A 13,747-nucleotide genomic window follows, 5' to 3' on the forward strand; every position below is an offset into this window, starting at 1 on the left:
TCCTTTGTAACAGCAGCAAGTGGTTATTAACTACTGAGCCAAGTCTCCAGCCCCGGTTTCAGAACCTGAAATACATCATTCCAAGCTCTTCTGGCTTTTCAGTTTCAGGTAAATAATCTTGTGGTACTCTGATGGACGAGGCTTTGCTTGTGAATTGGCGTTTTTCTCTTGCCACTTCCACATGCTTTTGCTGTTCTGTATATGTGATGTTTTAACTGTAATACGAGGAAGGGAAGTTCTGTTCTGATCTTGTCTCTTTGATATACTAAATGCCTCCTGTTAAATCTCGATTGGCATCTTGCTTCTTAACTCTGGGAAATTTCCTGTGATTCTTTTGGAAGTGTTTTCCAGGCTGGCCTGGAACTCACTGTGTAGACTAGACTGGCCAGGAACTCAGTCTCCATCTGTCTCCTCCTCGTGACTGCTGAGGGTAAAATCACCACTCCTGCCTACTTGGTTATCATCCCTTCAGGTTCACAGTTGAAAGTGATCATCAGTCTCACTGGGTAGCCCAGGCTGGCCTTCAGGTTCACCACCATCCTTCTAACTCAGCCCTCTGACTACAGTTATGTGTTAGCCCACTCAACTTCAAAATGAAAAGTTTTGAAGTAGAATAAGGTAAAAAAAAAGACCAACTATTAGATACTGACTGTTGATTTATTTGGTGATTTACTGTTTGTACCTGCTTTTTTGCCTAGCACGGCTTCCCTTGCTACTGAAACAGACTGACCTGCTGAAACAGTGGGTTGTTGCTCTTAGCAACCTGCTGACTGCCATGTACTCTTCTTATGTAACATCTGGCTTGCTTGCCTGCCCCACTGTTTTTTTTTTTTTGTTGTTGTTGTTGTTGTTGTTTTTGGTTTTTTTTTTTTTTTTTTTTTTCGAGACAGGAACTAGTTTCTAGAGCCTGTCCTGGAACTAGCTCTTGTAGACCAGGCTGGCCTCGAACTCAGAGATCCGCCTGCCTCTGCCTCCCGAGTGCTGGGATTAAAGGCGTGCGCCACCACTGCCCGGCCCCACTGGTTTTAGATATAAAGCGAATATACAGTCAGACTCCGGGATCGAAACCTTTCCGAAGGAGTCCCGGCTTAGGTTTACCGAGACACCTTCCCCTCTTCCTCTCTCATTAGTATTGGAGTGCTTATTCTAGAAAGATTTCCGCGACCATTTTATTGAGTTGCATAGGGTGGTGCACACCGGCAATCAATTAATCATAGCGCTTACGAGGCTGAGGCCAGAGGATCCGAGTCCAAAGCTAGTCAGTGCTGCACATTGAGACTTTCTGTAAAGAAATAGTAGATTGGGTGATTGCTGACGCACCCACCAGAAAGAGAAATTTTATTGTAAACTTTCTCGAGTTCTGGTAGTTCAATTACCATCGAACTGGAGGCCCTGCCCTCCTGGGGAGATGTTAAAGAAGTTACATTACTAGGGGCTAAATATCAACAGGGAAAGTAGAGTGGGAAAGCCTGCGCAACTCCAGAACGAGAGTGCGAGGGTTCAGTGGATCTTACATCGGCTGTGGTCTGTTTTAGCCTTTCTTTTTCTTTTCTTTTCTTTTTTTTTTTTTTCGAGTTAGGGTTTCTCTTTGTAACAGTCCTGGCTGTCCTGGAATTCACTTTGTAGAGCAGGGTGGCCTCGAACTAAGATCCGCCTGCCTTTGCTTTCCAAGTGCTGGGATTAAAGGCACGCGCCACCACCACCAGGCTTGTTTTAGCCTTTCCGACGGCAAAAGCTTGCAGGGAGCTGATGGCAGGAAGTCGGAAACCTGCCTTGCGGCGCCTGGGCCAACTCGAGATAGCAGTTCCTCCAGATCCTCGGTTCCCGACCCACGCCTGGAGCAGAAGCACACCAGCCTTTCTAAAAGCAGGCGTCTCTAGCCACGCCCTTCGCACAGGGCGTGGGCGGAGCTCCTGGCGGAAGGGCAAGGGAGGAGGAGGTGACGCCGAAAGCGGGCGCCCGTATAGCGCAGGGGCTGGCAGGAAGCTCTGCAGCCCCGCCGGCCGCGAGCAGGCCGGAGTCCCGGTGGCTGGTCGGGCTTCTCCGGGTGTGGGCGTGGGCGAGTCAGCGGTCCCGGCGGCCGCAGCGTTCGTCCAGGCAGCGGGTTAGGTGCCGGGAGCCAAGCACCTAGGTAAGCGGGAGCGGGGCAGCCCCGGCGTCCGCGGCGCTGCTGACCAGCCCTTCCCCACGCCAGCTCAGCGCCGCCCGAGGCCCGCACGCTTCCCCCACGGCCTCACCGCAGGCCGCCTAGTGGGCGCTGGTCTCCGGGGACCGCAGCCCTTCTTCTTCCTCTGCAGCCCGAGCCTTGAGATCAGACAGCCAGAAAACCCGCGCCCCGGGCCGCTCCTTCCGAAGTCAGGGGACGCTTTGCCTGTAGATCGCTGTCAGTCTCTCGGCTCCTGCCTTATCGGAAGTCGAGGGGTTTGAGTTTATCCGACAGCTCTGCTTGCTGCTTGCTTTGGTTCCTTTCCACCATGCTTATGCATGGCACTCTTGGGCTTTAGGCTGGTGGGAAGCTACTTTTTTATTCTATCTGGCTGGGCAGTATTAACCCCGATACCACTATTCTGTGTGGCTATTCTGTTGGGGGAAGTGAGATGCTGAGAGGTCATGGGAGTTTGTACTTAGGAGTCTGGAGAAGCGGAATTGAAGCGCTAGCCTGCTATTTGGTATTGTTTTTAACTCACCGCCTGAACGTAGGCATGTTCTTATACCTGTACAAATTAGTTGGAATAATTGAATGAAATTTTTTGAGTCTCTGGTTAAAACGCCATTTAAGAATATTCAGGACACATGGTACATTTCTAATTATGCTTTTTGCCTTTTGTCCAGAATAAGCTTAGTATCGAGAAGGGTGCCAGGAGAGATACCAGGATCTTGTGTGATTGGAACTTAACTGCAATCTGTGCTTTGAGTGTGCAGCATCCAAGAAAGCTAGTCACTCAGATGCCTTGTGCTTATCGATAGAGCACTGGTATAAGGAGGATAAATCATCAGTTTCTCCCATTCTGAGATAGCATTTGTGCACTGGGCTTTTAGAAAAGACCTAGGGGATACCTGATTTATGTTTCGTCCTATTTAGGAGTCCTTTGCTTCTATATCTCAGATTCCCACTACTCTGCTCCTAAAACATACCATATGTGGCTCAGGTTGGAAAGCAGTTTGCTGTGTAGATTATGCTGGCCTTGAATTTACAGTCTCCCCATCTCAGCTATTATCTCCCAATGTTGGGATTACAAGCCCAGTTTATACAGCTTTTCTCTTTTGCCCTCTTTTTTTTTTTTTTTTGGTTTTTCGAGACAGGATTTCTCTGCAGCTTTAGAGCCTATCCTGCCCTCTTTTTTTTTTTTTTTAATTTAAATTTTTTTTTCAAGACAGAGTTTCTCTGTGTTGCTTTGGAGCCTGTCCTGGAACTAGCTCTTGTAGACAAGGCTGGTCTCGAACTCACAGAGATCCACCTGCCTCTGCCTCCTGAGTGCTGGGATTAAAGGCATGCACCACCCCCAGCTTGCTCTTTCTCTCTTGGTCCCCCTCCATCTTTTATATTAAAAAAGTGTACATGCATATTTTGCCTGCATGTCTGTGCACCACATCTTGTTTGGTGCCTATGGGGAGCAGAAGACAGCGCTGGATCCCCTGGAACCAGAGTTATGAGTGGTTGTGAGGCACTGTCAGTGCTGGGGATAGAACACGTGCTCTTCACCACTGAGCCATCCGCCCTGCCTTCCCACTTCGGTTTTCATAGTAACCTTTGCCTTTCTCCCCCACCTTTAATTTTACTATTATTATTGTTATTATTTGAATGAACCCAAAGCATCACACATGCTAGGCAAGCACTGAGCCTGGTTCCCATGTCTTTTTGATTTACTCCCTCATTTTGTCCAGATACTTCTTATCTTGTGGGCTCTTTGTAAAGGGTATATAGGAGGTACATATTTTGATAAATCCCCTGTCTGAAAACCTTTTTCCCTTTTCAGTCATTAGTTCTTAGGTGGGCCTAAAATTCTCTTGTTAAATAATTTTCTTTCAGAACTTTGAAGCCTTGAAGGCATTTCTCCATTGCTTTCTAGTTTCTAGTCAAGTGGGGTGGGGGTGCGCTAACCTGTGTGGGGTCTCTTCCTGGATTGTTCTGCACTCTGTGTTGAGACAGGATCTCTCATTGAACATGAAACCACCCATTTGGCTGGCTGGTTGACCATCAAGCTCTAGGGATCTGTCTTCTGCTACCACCCAGTTCTGGGATTATAGGAATGTGTTGCTGTGCTCAGTTTTTATGTGGGTCCTGGGGACCCAAAATCAGGTAATGTGGCACCTGCACCACGGGACAGTTTGCGAGTCGGGCAAGGGGCTGGAGATTGAAACACACACACACACACACACACACACACACAGAGAGAGAGAGAGAGAGAGAGAGAGAGAGAGAGAGAGAGAGAGAGAGAGAGAGAGAGAGAGAGAGAGAGAGACAGACACGGGTCATCCTTGAAACAAGAATGCCAATTTTATTGTGTTCCTAGGCAGCTTATATAGGGCTCTCTTTGACTAATGGTCACACCCTAGCTCTCAGGTCTTTCAGCTGTGAGCCCACCAGAAACCACTGCTCTGCCATCAGGAACTCATGAGGGTCTTGTGCCCAGAGCAGCTGCAAGCCCAGGAAAACAAGTCGTTTACTCTGGTAGGCAAGGGGTCATAGAAAATCCAGGGTCTGAGGGTCTGCAGTCCCAAACAAGGTAGCAAGCATTTTTCCCACTGAGGCATCTCCCAGCCTCTACACCCCCAGCCCCCACCCAGCCTTTTTTCTTTTTTTTTTTTTTCTGAGATCAGAGAGTTTGGCTACTTAGCTGATCTTGTGATTATTTGGACTGTAGGAGGTGTAGCTATACCTGCGGGAGTGGGCAGTCAGTTCTTAGATTGCAGATATTACTCCTTTCTATTTTTTCCATTCATCCTGTTTTTGTGTTTGTTTTTCGAGGCAAGGTTTCTCTGTAATAGTCCTAAGTGTCCTGGAACTTACTTTGTAGACCAGGCTGGCTCAAACTCGGAGATCCACCTGCCTCTACCCCCCCAGTGCTGGGATTAAAGGTGTGCGCCACCATGTCCCGCTGTATTTTTTTTTATTTGAAATTATGTATGAAGAAGATCTCCCTTCTACCTTTTGCTATCCTTTAAAATTATACAGGGCATAGTGATACATGCCTTTAATCCCAGCACTCCAGAGGCAGAAGCAAGCTAATCTCTGTGAATTCGTGGTCAGCATGGTCTACATAGCAAGTTTCAGGCCAGCCAAGACCACATAGTGAAACCTCTTTCTGTCTCTCACTCACAGAATATTTATGTGTATGTTCTGGCACCACAGTAACATTCCAGGTTCATATTCTGCTTTCTCTGCCCAGTTCTGAAATCCTTTTTTTTTTTTTTTTTTTTAAGACTTCCATAGTTCAGGCCGGCCTCCCACTGGAGTGTGTCATCATCGATGGCGTTGATTTCCTTGTGCTCCTGTCTCGGCCTCCAGAGGGCTGGGATTTCAAGTTTGAGTCACCATGCTACCGTTTCTTTCAGTAATGAGTATATTTAGAAACCAAGGTCTGGTTGTTAGGACTTACTTTTTACTGGGATTGTGTTGCTTCATTGACAGTCAAGAAATATTCATCTGTGTATGTACATTGCCATATCTGTATCTGCATTAAACTCTGAGCTCATAGCGGTACCTCTAGTTTTTCTCTCATCATCTCATGCTTCATTGTTTCTCTAGTGGTGGAAAGTCTAGCTTTAATTATCCACAGCATATTTTATTTATTTGCTCAACTTCAGGATACCAATAATATCAGAATTGACTCCTACTTGTATGAAAAGGCAGATTTGCTATGCACTGTACAATATCTGTATGCACACTTTGTCTTTAGCTCTCGAGCATGTTGTCCGAATATTGTTTTTAAAGTTGTGTGTTAATTTTCTCTTTTTGTGGTGTGGTTGTATTAATCATTTGAAGTACAGGAGCTAAGAGATAGAACGCAGTGGTGGAGCCGCCTGCTGGGCATTCATGTGGCCCTGGTTTAATCTCCAGTATTGCAGAGAGGAAAAGCAAGCACGCCAGGTTCATTTAAGATGTGAAGTATTAGGTTTGTCCTAAAGTCAGACCAGCAGAAAAAGACATACAGAGAAACAGCCCTTCCCTCATCATTTCTTGCCCCTCCCTCCTTTGGAACTCATCTGAACTTTGCCTTCTTCATCTAAGGATGGATCCTGTAAATCACTGCATGCTTGTTGCTGAAGGAATCCTTGCCCCATTGAAGCTTCATTCATCCTGTAGATAAACTAGTTTATTCAACCATGTTCTTGCTGCGGGCAGTGGTGGAATATTTGCTGCTATAGACAATGTTGCAACAGATAGCCTTGTCATTGTCCTAGCTGCGTTTTCTGTTCAAGTTGCTTAAAGTAAGGTTGCCAGATCGAAGGATAAATACTTCTGTGGAATTCATGAAATCTTAACCAAATTCTCTTCCAAAATGATTACGTCAGTTTGGAATTCTATCAGCAAAGTTTGAAAATGCCTTTTTCAGTCAGGTGGCAGAAGCAGGATTGCATATTTGAGGTAGGTCTTGGCTACAGAGTAGTACCTTGGAAACAAAGTATCTTTTGGCTAGAGAGATGCCCAGCTGTCAAGAAAGTAACTCATCTCAAGAAGGAGACTGTCAGCCAGGCGGTGGTGGTGCACGCCTTTAATTCCAGCACTCGGGAGGCAGAGGCAGGCGGATCTCTGTGGGTTCAAGGCCAGCCTGGTCTACAAGAGCTAGTTCCAGGACAGGCTCCAAAAAAGCTACAGAGAAACCCTGTCTCGAAAAACCAAAAACGAAGGAGACTGTCTTACTGTTTTTCTATGTTTAAGGGCTATTTAGAAATTTTTATTTATGAATTGCCTCCTTATGTATTTTTTCTCATTAGGTTATCAAGCTTTTTGTCTTTTATTTCTTAATTTAAGAGTTCTTTATGTATTAGCAATATTATTAGCACTTTATATATCATGACTCTGTTAAGGTTTTTTGTGTATATATAGTTTTTTTTTCTTTTAACAGACTTAATTCATTTTATTTTTCTAAATAAAAACCCTTATGTGACAACCACAGCTGGAGCCTGGGTCCTCTGAACAGAGACTCTGGTGTGGGTTTTTACAAGACCGTTCAGTGAATTCCTGATAAATTCCTGATAAAAGACTTGGTGAACACAGTCTTCTTTCCAGAGGTTGAGGATCAGGTAGCTGTAGGTCTTAGAGATGAAATCAAAGGTGGCCTTGGCAAAGTTTCCCAGGGTGGATGTGTAGCAGTCATCAATGCCGGCCATCATCAGTAACACCTTGGGCACAGGAGCGGAGACTTTGCCAGTGCCTCTGGGTGCAGGGATGAGACATCCCAACACAGAACCACAGCGGCCTGTCACTTTGCACGGAACAGTGTTGGGCTTGCCAATCTTGTTCCCCCAGTAGCCTCTCCGCACAGGGACAATGGAAAGCTTGGCCAAGATGATGGCCCCACGGACGGCAGTGGCTACCTCCTTGGAGCACTTGACGCCGAGACCTACGTGACCATTGTAGTCCCCAGTAGCGACAAAAGCCTTGAACCTGGTCCGCTGGCCTGCCCTAGTCTGCTTCTGCACGAGCATGATCTTCAGAACCTCATCCTTTAGGGATGCTCCCAGGACAAAGTCAATGATCTCGAAGTCCTTAATGGGCAGGGAGAACAGGTAGATCTCCTCTAGGGACTTGATTTTCATGTCCTTAACCAGGCAGCCCAGCTTGGTGACAGGAATCCACTCCTTGTCTTCAGCTTTACCTCCGCGAGCCCTGCGGCCTTAGTCACGGCCGTGGCCCCTTAGACCGCTGTCGAATCCTCCTCGGAAGCCGCCACGGCTTCCTAATCCTGGGCCCTGGGTCCTCCGGGTCCTCCTGCTACACTGGCATCTTCCACCAGTTAGTGTTTTCCAGAGGAAGAAGCAGCATATATAGTTTTCTAGAGACAGGGTTTCTCTGTGTTCTGGTTGTCCTGGAATTCACTCTGTAGACCAGGCTGGCCTTGAACACAGAGATCTGCCTGCTTCTGCCTCCTGAGTGCTGGGATTAAAGGCACCACCCAGCTTTTTCTAGAATTTTTCATTGATTGAATTTTCTAGGCTCTTAGTCTTTGTGGTGGTTACCACTCTGTGTTTGTTGGTGTGTTAGTTGATGGAAATGCAATGGCTGGTCTTTATTAGAAGAAACGTCACACCGCATTCTGAAAAGTCAGCGAAGTGGGCTAGCTGGGCTCTGACGAGGAGGAAGATCTGTGTGTTGATTTATGGATTTTCTTACAAACTAACCAACTTTTCTGGAGGATGAACCAGCGATTGCCACAGTCTCAGAGGATGAGTTGAATAAGAGTGCTCTGTACCATTCTCCTTCAAACTGTTCACACAGAATATCTGTTTTACCATATTTTAAAAAATGTATCTATTTTTATTTTATGTGTATTGGTGTGCATGGTTGTCTGTGTGAGGGTGTCAGATCTTGGCATTACAGACAGTTGTGAGCTGCCGTGTGGGTGCTGGGAATTATACTTGGGCCCTCTAGGAGAACAGCCAGTTCTCTTAACTGCTAAGCAATCTTTCCAGCCCGATTTTACCCTTTTTGAAGGTTAAATTTCTATTCTTAGGGACGAAAGGGACAGTGAAATTAGGATCTAGAGTCTGATACATTTCTTTGATGTCAGAATACACTGGAGAATAATTGTTTGGCCTTTTAGGGGAGCATTAAATATCTACAATCTTTAAATGACCTCTCTTGTCCTGATAGGAATTGTCTCATTGACAGTGTATCCTTATAAAGTGTTGGTGAGGAGGGCAAGTCTACATCGTGAACTCATTTCTCTCAGCCTGCTCGGCACTGTGCGCCAAGAAAGGGAACAGCTTCTCTCTCAGGGTAGAAGGGAGGATCTGGGGTGGAACTTCCTCTTCAGATTTCCTGGGATCTTCCTTTTTCAGCTCCGTCCAGATTCCTAGCCTTCATAGGTATTTGTTTCCTCTTAATTTGGGGCCTTTCTGAGGTCATGTAGGTTACTTCATGCATTGCCCTTTTTGACCTGCTGAGTGTGTTACTCATTCATCTGCTTTTTGTTTTTTGAAACAAGGTTTTGCTGTGTGGCCTTAACTGACCTGGAACTTGCTATGTAGACCAGGCTGGCCTTGAACTCATTAAAGATTTGAACTTGGAGACCCTCCAGTCTCTGCTGAGATTAAAAGTGTATACCACCAAGTGTGACTGTTTCTTTTACAAGTTTTATTGATCTTCTTTCATTATCTTTGTCTGTGGGGGCTTTTACTCATTCACGCACACGTTATTTTTGACAGGCTCTCATTATAAATCACCAAAGCTGGCCTTTACCTTGTGATCCATGCCTCAGTTCCCTGGCTGCTAGGATTATCGGAGTATACGCGTACCTAGTGGGGTTTTGCCTTTTTAAAATCTAACTTCCAGCTGGGTGGTGGCTGCGGCACATGCCTTTAATTCCAGCACTTGGGGCGGGTGAATCTCTTTGAGTTCCGGGCCAGCCTATTCTATAGGGCGAATTCCAGGACAGCCGGGTTGGTTCACAGGAAAAACCACCCAAGCACATGCACAAATCTAACTTGTAGCTGTGCATAGTGGCACACACACAATTCCAGCATCTGTGAGCAGAGGCAGGAGGCTTGCTAATTCAAGGCCAGCCTGAATAATTTAGAAATATCTTGCCCCTCCCCTAGTCCAATGTTGAATGTATCATTGGGCTTTGGAGAGGAGACCAAGGTAGACATATATTTAGCCCTCCATGGTTTTTCCTCATAGAAGAGTGATGCATAGAAAGGTAATATTGAGGCTTGGCAGTTGATGCGCACATCTTAATCCCAGCACTAGGGCCAGCAGAGGCAGGTGGATCTGAGTTTGAGACCAACCTGTTTACAGAGCTAGTTACAGGACAACCAGGGCTACAGAGAAACCCTTGTCCCAAAAAACAAACAGAGGGGGATGGGTAATGTGTGTGTGTGGTGGTGTGGGGGGAGTGGAGAAGGTGGGGACCTTTTCTTACTACATTGTTAGCAGACTTGCAATCCTCGTTATCTATTGGTTTCTGGTTTATAGTGTGTCATGTGTCATTTCTTCCACTCCTCTTACGGTGGCTAGTGTCTACAGAACTTTTAGTAATACGAGATTATCATTTGTTATGGTTTTGGTCCCTGTCCCTTTAAGAGACAAGCCACGCCCACTCCCTCCCCCATCCGCTGAGGCAGGCTGGTCTTCAGCTTCCGGCCTGAGCTTGCTCTCTTTTCCTCCGCTTTCCCCCCTCTCTGTCTCTCTCTCTGTCTCTCTCTCTCTCTCTCTCTGTGTGTCTCTGTCTCTCTCCCCCCTTCCCCCTTCATAACTCCCCTGAATAAATATTCAACCTCACTCTAAGTCATGTCTACCCATGTCTCTGTCTCCTGCCCGCCCGCCATGTGTCTCCCTGCCTGGGACCAGCCACTGCTCGGAGACCGGCAGCCGTCTCTGCCTGGGACTGGCTGCTCCCAGAGCCTGCTGCCTGCCGCCACATGGCCCGCCACCACCACTCGGGCCACCGCTCTGGGACTCTGTAGCATTTTTTTAAAGAACAAAATCATTAACTTCTGAAATCATATGCTTGGCTTTTCTTTTTTGTTTTTTGAGATAGGCTATATACCCCAGGCTGACTTAGAACTCGTGTGGCTGAGGATGACCTGGACCCTTCCCTCCTCTTCCTTTATTTACTTGTTTCGCAGTTTTATATTTACATGCATAAACACACACAGTGCACTTCGACTATCTTCATCTCATTCTGTTCCCCTCAGAACCCTTTCTTGCCTCCAAGCCCACCTCCTACTTCTCTCTCTCTCTCTCTCTCTCTCTCTCTCTCTCTCTCTCCTCTCTCTCTCTTCTCTCTCTCTCCTCTCGTCTACTCCTCCCGTCCATCGTCATCTCTCTCTCTCATCTCTCCTCTCTTTGACTTTTGAGAAAGAGTTTCTTGGGCTGGAGAGATGGCTCAACTGTTAAAGGCTAGGCTCACAACCAAAAATATAAGAGGAAGGGTTTCTCTTTGTAGCCCTGGCTGTCCTGGAACTCGCTCTGCAGAGCAGGCTGGCCTTGAACGCACAGAGATCCACCTGTCTCTGCCTCCCTGAGTGCTGGGATTAAAGGTGTGCTCCACCTCTCGACTCTCTCTCTTTTTTCTGGTGTCCCACTATCTTTAGTTGTTGCTTGCAGGAGCACGGGTGACGGGTTATTACTTGAGAAAGAACAACAGCCAGTGGCTTCTCTATTGTAGAATGTGATTCCCCCCCCCCCCCCAGTACCTTTGATTGTCTAGAGCTCCTCAGGGGAGAGTAGGTGAGCCCTCCATGTGGAATGTTGCTGGGCCCAGTCTTGTACAGGTGCTCAGTGGACAGCCATTGCTGCTGTGAGTTCATGGGCACAGCCGGGTCACACCCACACAACAGCGGTCCACAGCACTTTATCTTCCTCTGTTCCCTTAGCCTCGCAGGGTGTGCTATCGACCTCCCTTTCAGAGCCGAGCACTCGAGTCTCGTATTCATACCAGTTTGCTCAGTTATGAGTCTCTGTATTAACTGCTGCTGACTTCATACAGAAGCTTCTCTGGCCCAGGTCAGAGCAGCACCAATCTGTGGGTATAGACATAAATACCCAGAAGGCATTGTGATCCCATGTCCTTTAGTCAGAGCTCTACTACTTGTGGGGCTTGTCACCTGCCCAGCCCTGGGGTTTTGACTAGGTTTAGAGTGCCAGGCGTGAATACCCTTCTTAGGGGGCAAGCCTCAGATCTCACTGGAATTGGCTGGTGTCCTCATAACCTTTGTGCCATTGTTGCTCCAGGTACATCTTGCCTGGTAGGTTGTAGCTTTCAGGGTGCATAACTGCGTAAGATTGATGACTTTTCTCCACAGACCTTGAGCTGATCTTTCTATCTCATTTCCTGAGGGTTAGGGTTGATTATGCGTGTGCGACTTCATGACTAATGGCTTTATGTGGTTCTGAGGACTGAATCCAGGGCTTTGTGCAGGCTGGGCAAGTGCTCTATCTCCAGCCTCATCATCTTGTTGATTGAACAGAGGCCCTCTGCAGGCTAGGCTGGCACTGACTGTTGTAGCTTTGTGTCTGGTTTTCATTCGTTCCTGCTCACTGTTCACCTCAGTCAGCTGTTCCTGGATTCTGTGTGTGTGTGTGTGTGTGTGTGTGTGTGTGTCTGTCTGTCTGTCTGTCTGTGGCTCTTATAGTCACTTGAGAGCCAGTGTAACTGGATGAGGGTGGCTGGAGAGGTGCTGTTCCTTACAGACTCCAACTTGTGGAGGTGCAGCCTGGTCTCCTTGAGGTTGATGGCTATGTGGACCAAAGATAACTTGCCCTTAAAAAAAAATTTCCAGGGGCTGGAGAGATGGCTCAGAGGTTAAGAGCACTGACTGCTCTTCCAGAGGTCCTGAGTTCAATTCCCAGCAGCCACATGGTGGCTCACAGCCATCTGTAATGAGATCTGGTGTCCTCTAATGACATGTAGGCAGACATGGAAGGAATGTTGTTTACATAATAAATAAATAAATAAATAAATAAATAAATAAATAAATCTTTTTAAAAAATTGCCAGCAAAAGTTGTTTTCCTGTTGGCAAATTATAAATAAGCTGATATGAATCTGTCCAAAGTGAATCTTCCTTACTGTCTTTCACTTTGCAGTTGAGAACACAGAATATGAATGACATGCTTCTAGTCACTTAGCTAATGAGAAACAAACTGTGGCTAGCAAGGTGGCTTCTGATGTGGGAGAGTCTTCTGTTTGAGTTGATTTCATTGGCTAATAAAAAAACTGCCTGGCTCATTTGATTGGCCAGCCCTTAGGTGGGCGGAGTAGACAGAACAGAATGCTGGGAAGGGAAGTTAATAAATTGCCATGCCTCTGCTCTCTGGGGCAGACTGCCGTGCCTCTCCTCAGGGAGAGAGATGCAATGAAGCCAGCCACCAGGTCAGACATGCTGAATCTTTCCCGGTAAGACACCACTCGTGGTGTTACACAGATTATTAGATATGGGTTAAAGCAAGAGATGTGAGAATTAGACAATAAGAGGCTGGAACTCATGGGCCAGGCAGTATTTAAAAGAATACAATTTGTGTGTTGTTATTTTGGGGCATAAACTAGCCAGGCAGCTGGGAGCTGGGCAGGACGAAAAGCAGGCCTGCCCGCAGCTCTCACTACAGGCTTCATTACTAAAAAGTCAGAAATTCTCTTCTGATTCTTTGCCTTGTATGTTCTATTAGAAACTGATGCAGCGGGCTGAAGAGATGACTCCGCAGTTAAAACACCTGTTGCTTTTGCAGAGAACCCAGGTTCGATTCCCAGCACCCACATGGTTGCTTGCAACCATCCATAATTACAGTTCCAGGGGATCCAACATCCTCTCTGACCTCCTCAGGCAGTAGGCATGTAAGTGGTACATCTACATACATGCAGCCACAGTACTCAAGCACATAAAATAAAAATAAATCACAAAAACAAAAACTGGTATATACTGAGAAGTTTTGTTTTTTGCTTTGCTTTTTGAGACAGGGTTTCTCTGTGTAGTTCTGGCAATCCTGGAACTAGCTCTGTAGACCAGGCTGGCCTCTAACTCAGAGATCTGTCTGCCTTTGCCTCCTGAGTGTTGGAATTAAATGCATGCATCACTAACCAC

General features: G+C 46.6%; 1 protein-coding gene and 1 pseudogene across 1 annotated transcript in view; one reads left to right on the top strand and one right to left on the bottom strand.

Annotated features, from left to right (window-relative positions):
• Nucleotides 1-1,960: 1,960 nt before the first annotated feature.
• Senp5 (SUMO specific peptidase 5) overlaps nt 1,961-13,747 on the top strand; it is a 35,715-nt gene continuing 23,928 nt past the window's right edge. Inside the window, exon 1 of the mRNA XM_038344769.2 lies at nt 1,961-2,131. The gene's annotated coding sequence lies outside the window, so the exon portion shown is untranslated. The remainder of the gene's footprint in view (nt 2,132-13,747) is intronic.
• On the bottom strand, nt 7,105-7,961 carry LOC119824271 (annotated as a pseudogene).

The sequence above is a fragment of the Arvicola amphibius genome, chromosome 10, assembly GCF_903992535.2.
Source record: "Arvicola amphibius chromosome 10, mArvAmp1.2, whole genome shotgun sequence".
Lineage (NCBI taxonomy): Eukaryota > Metazoa > Chordata > Mammalia > Rodentia > Cricetidae > Arvicola > Arvicola amphibius.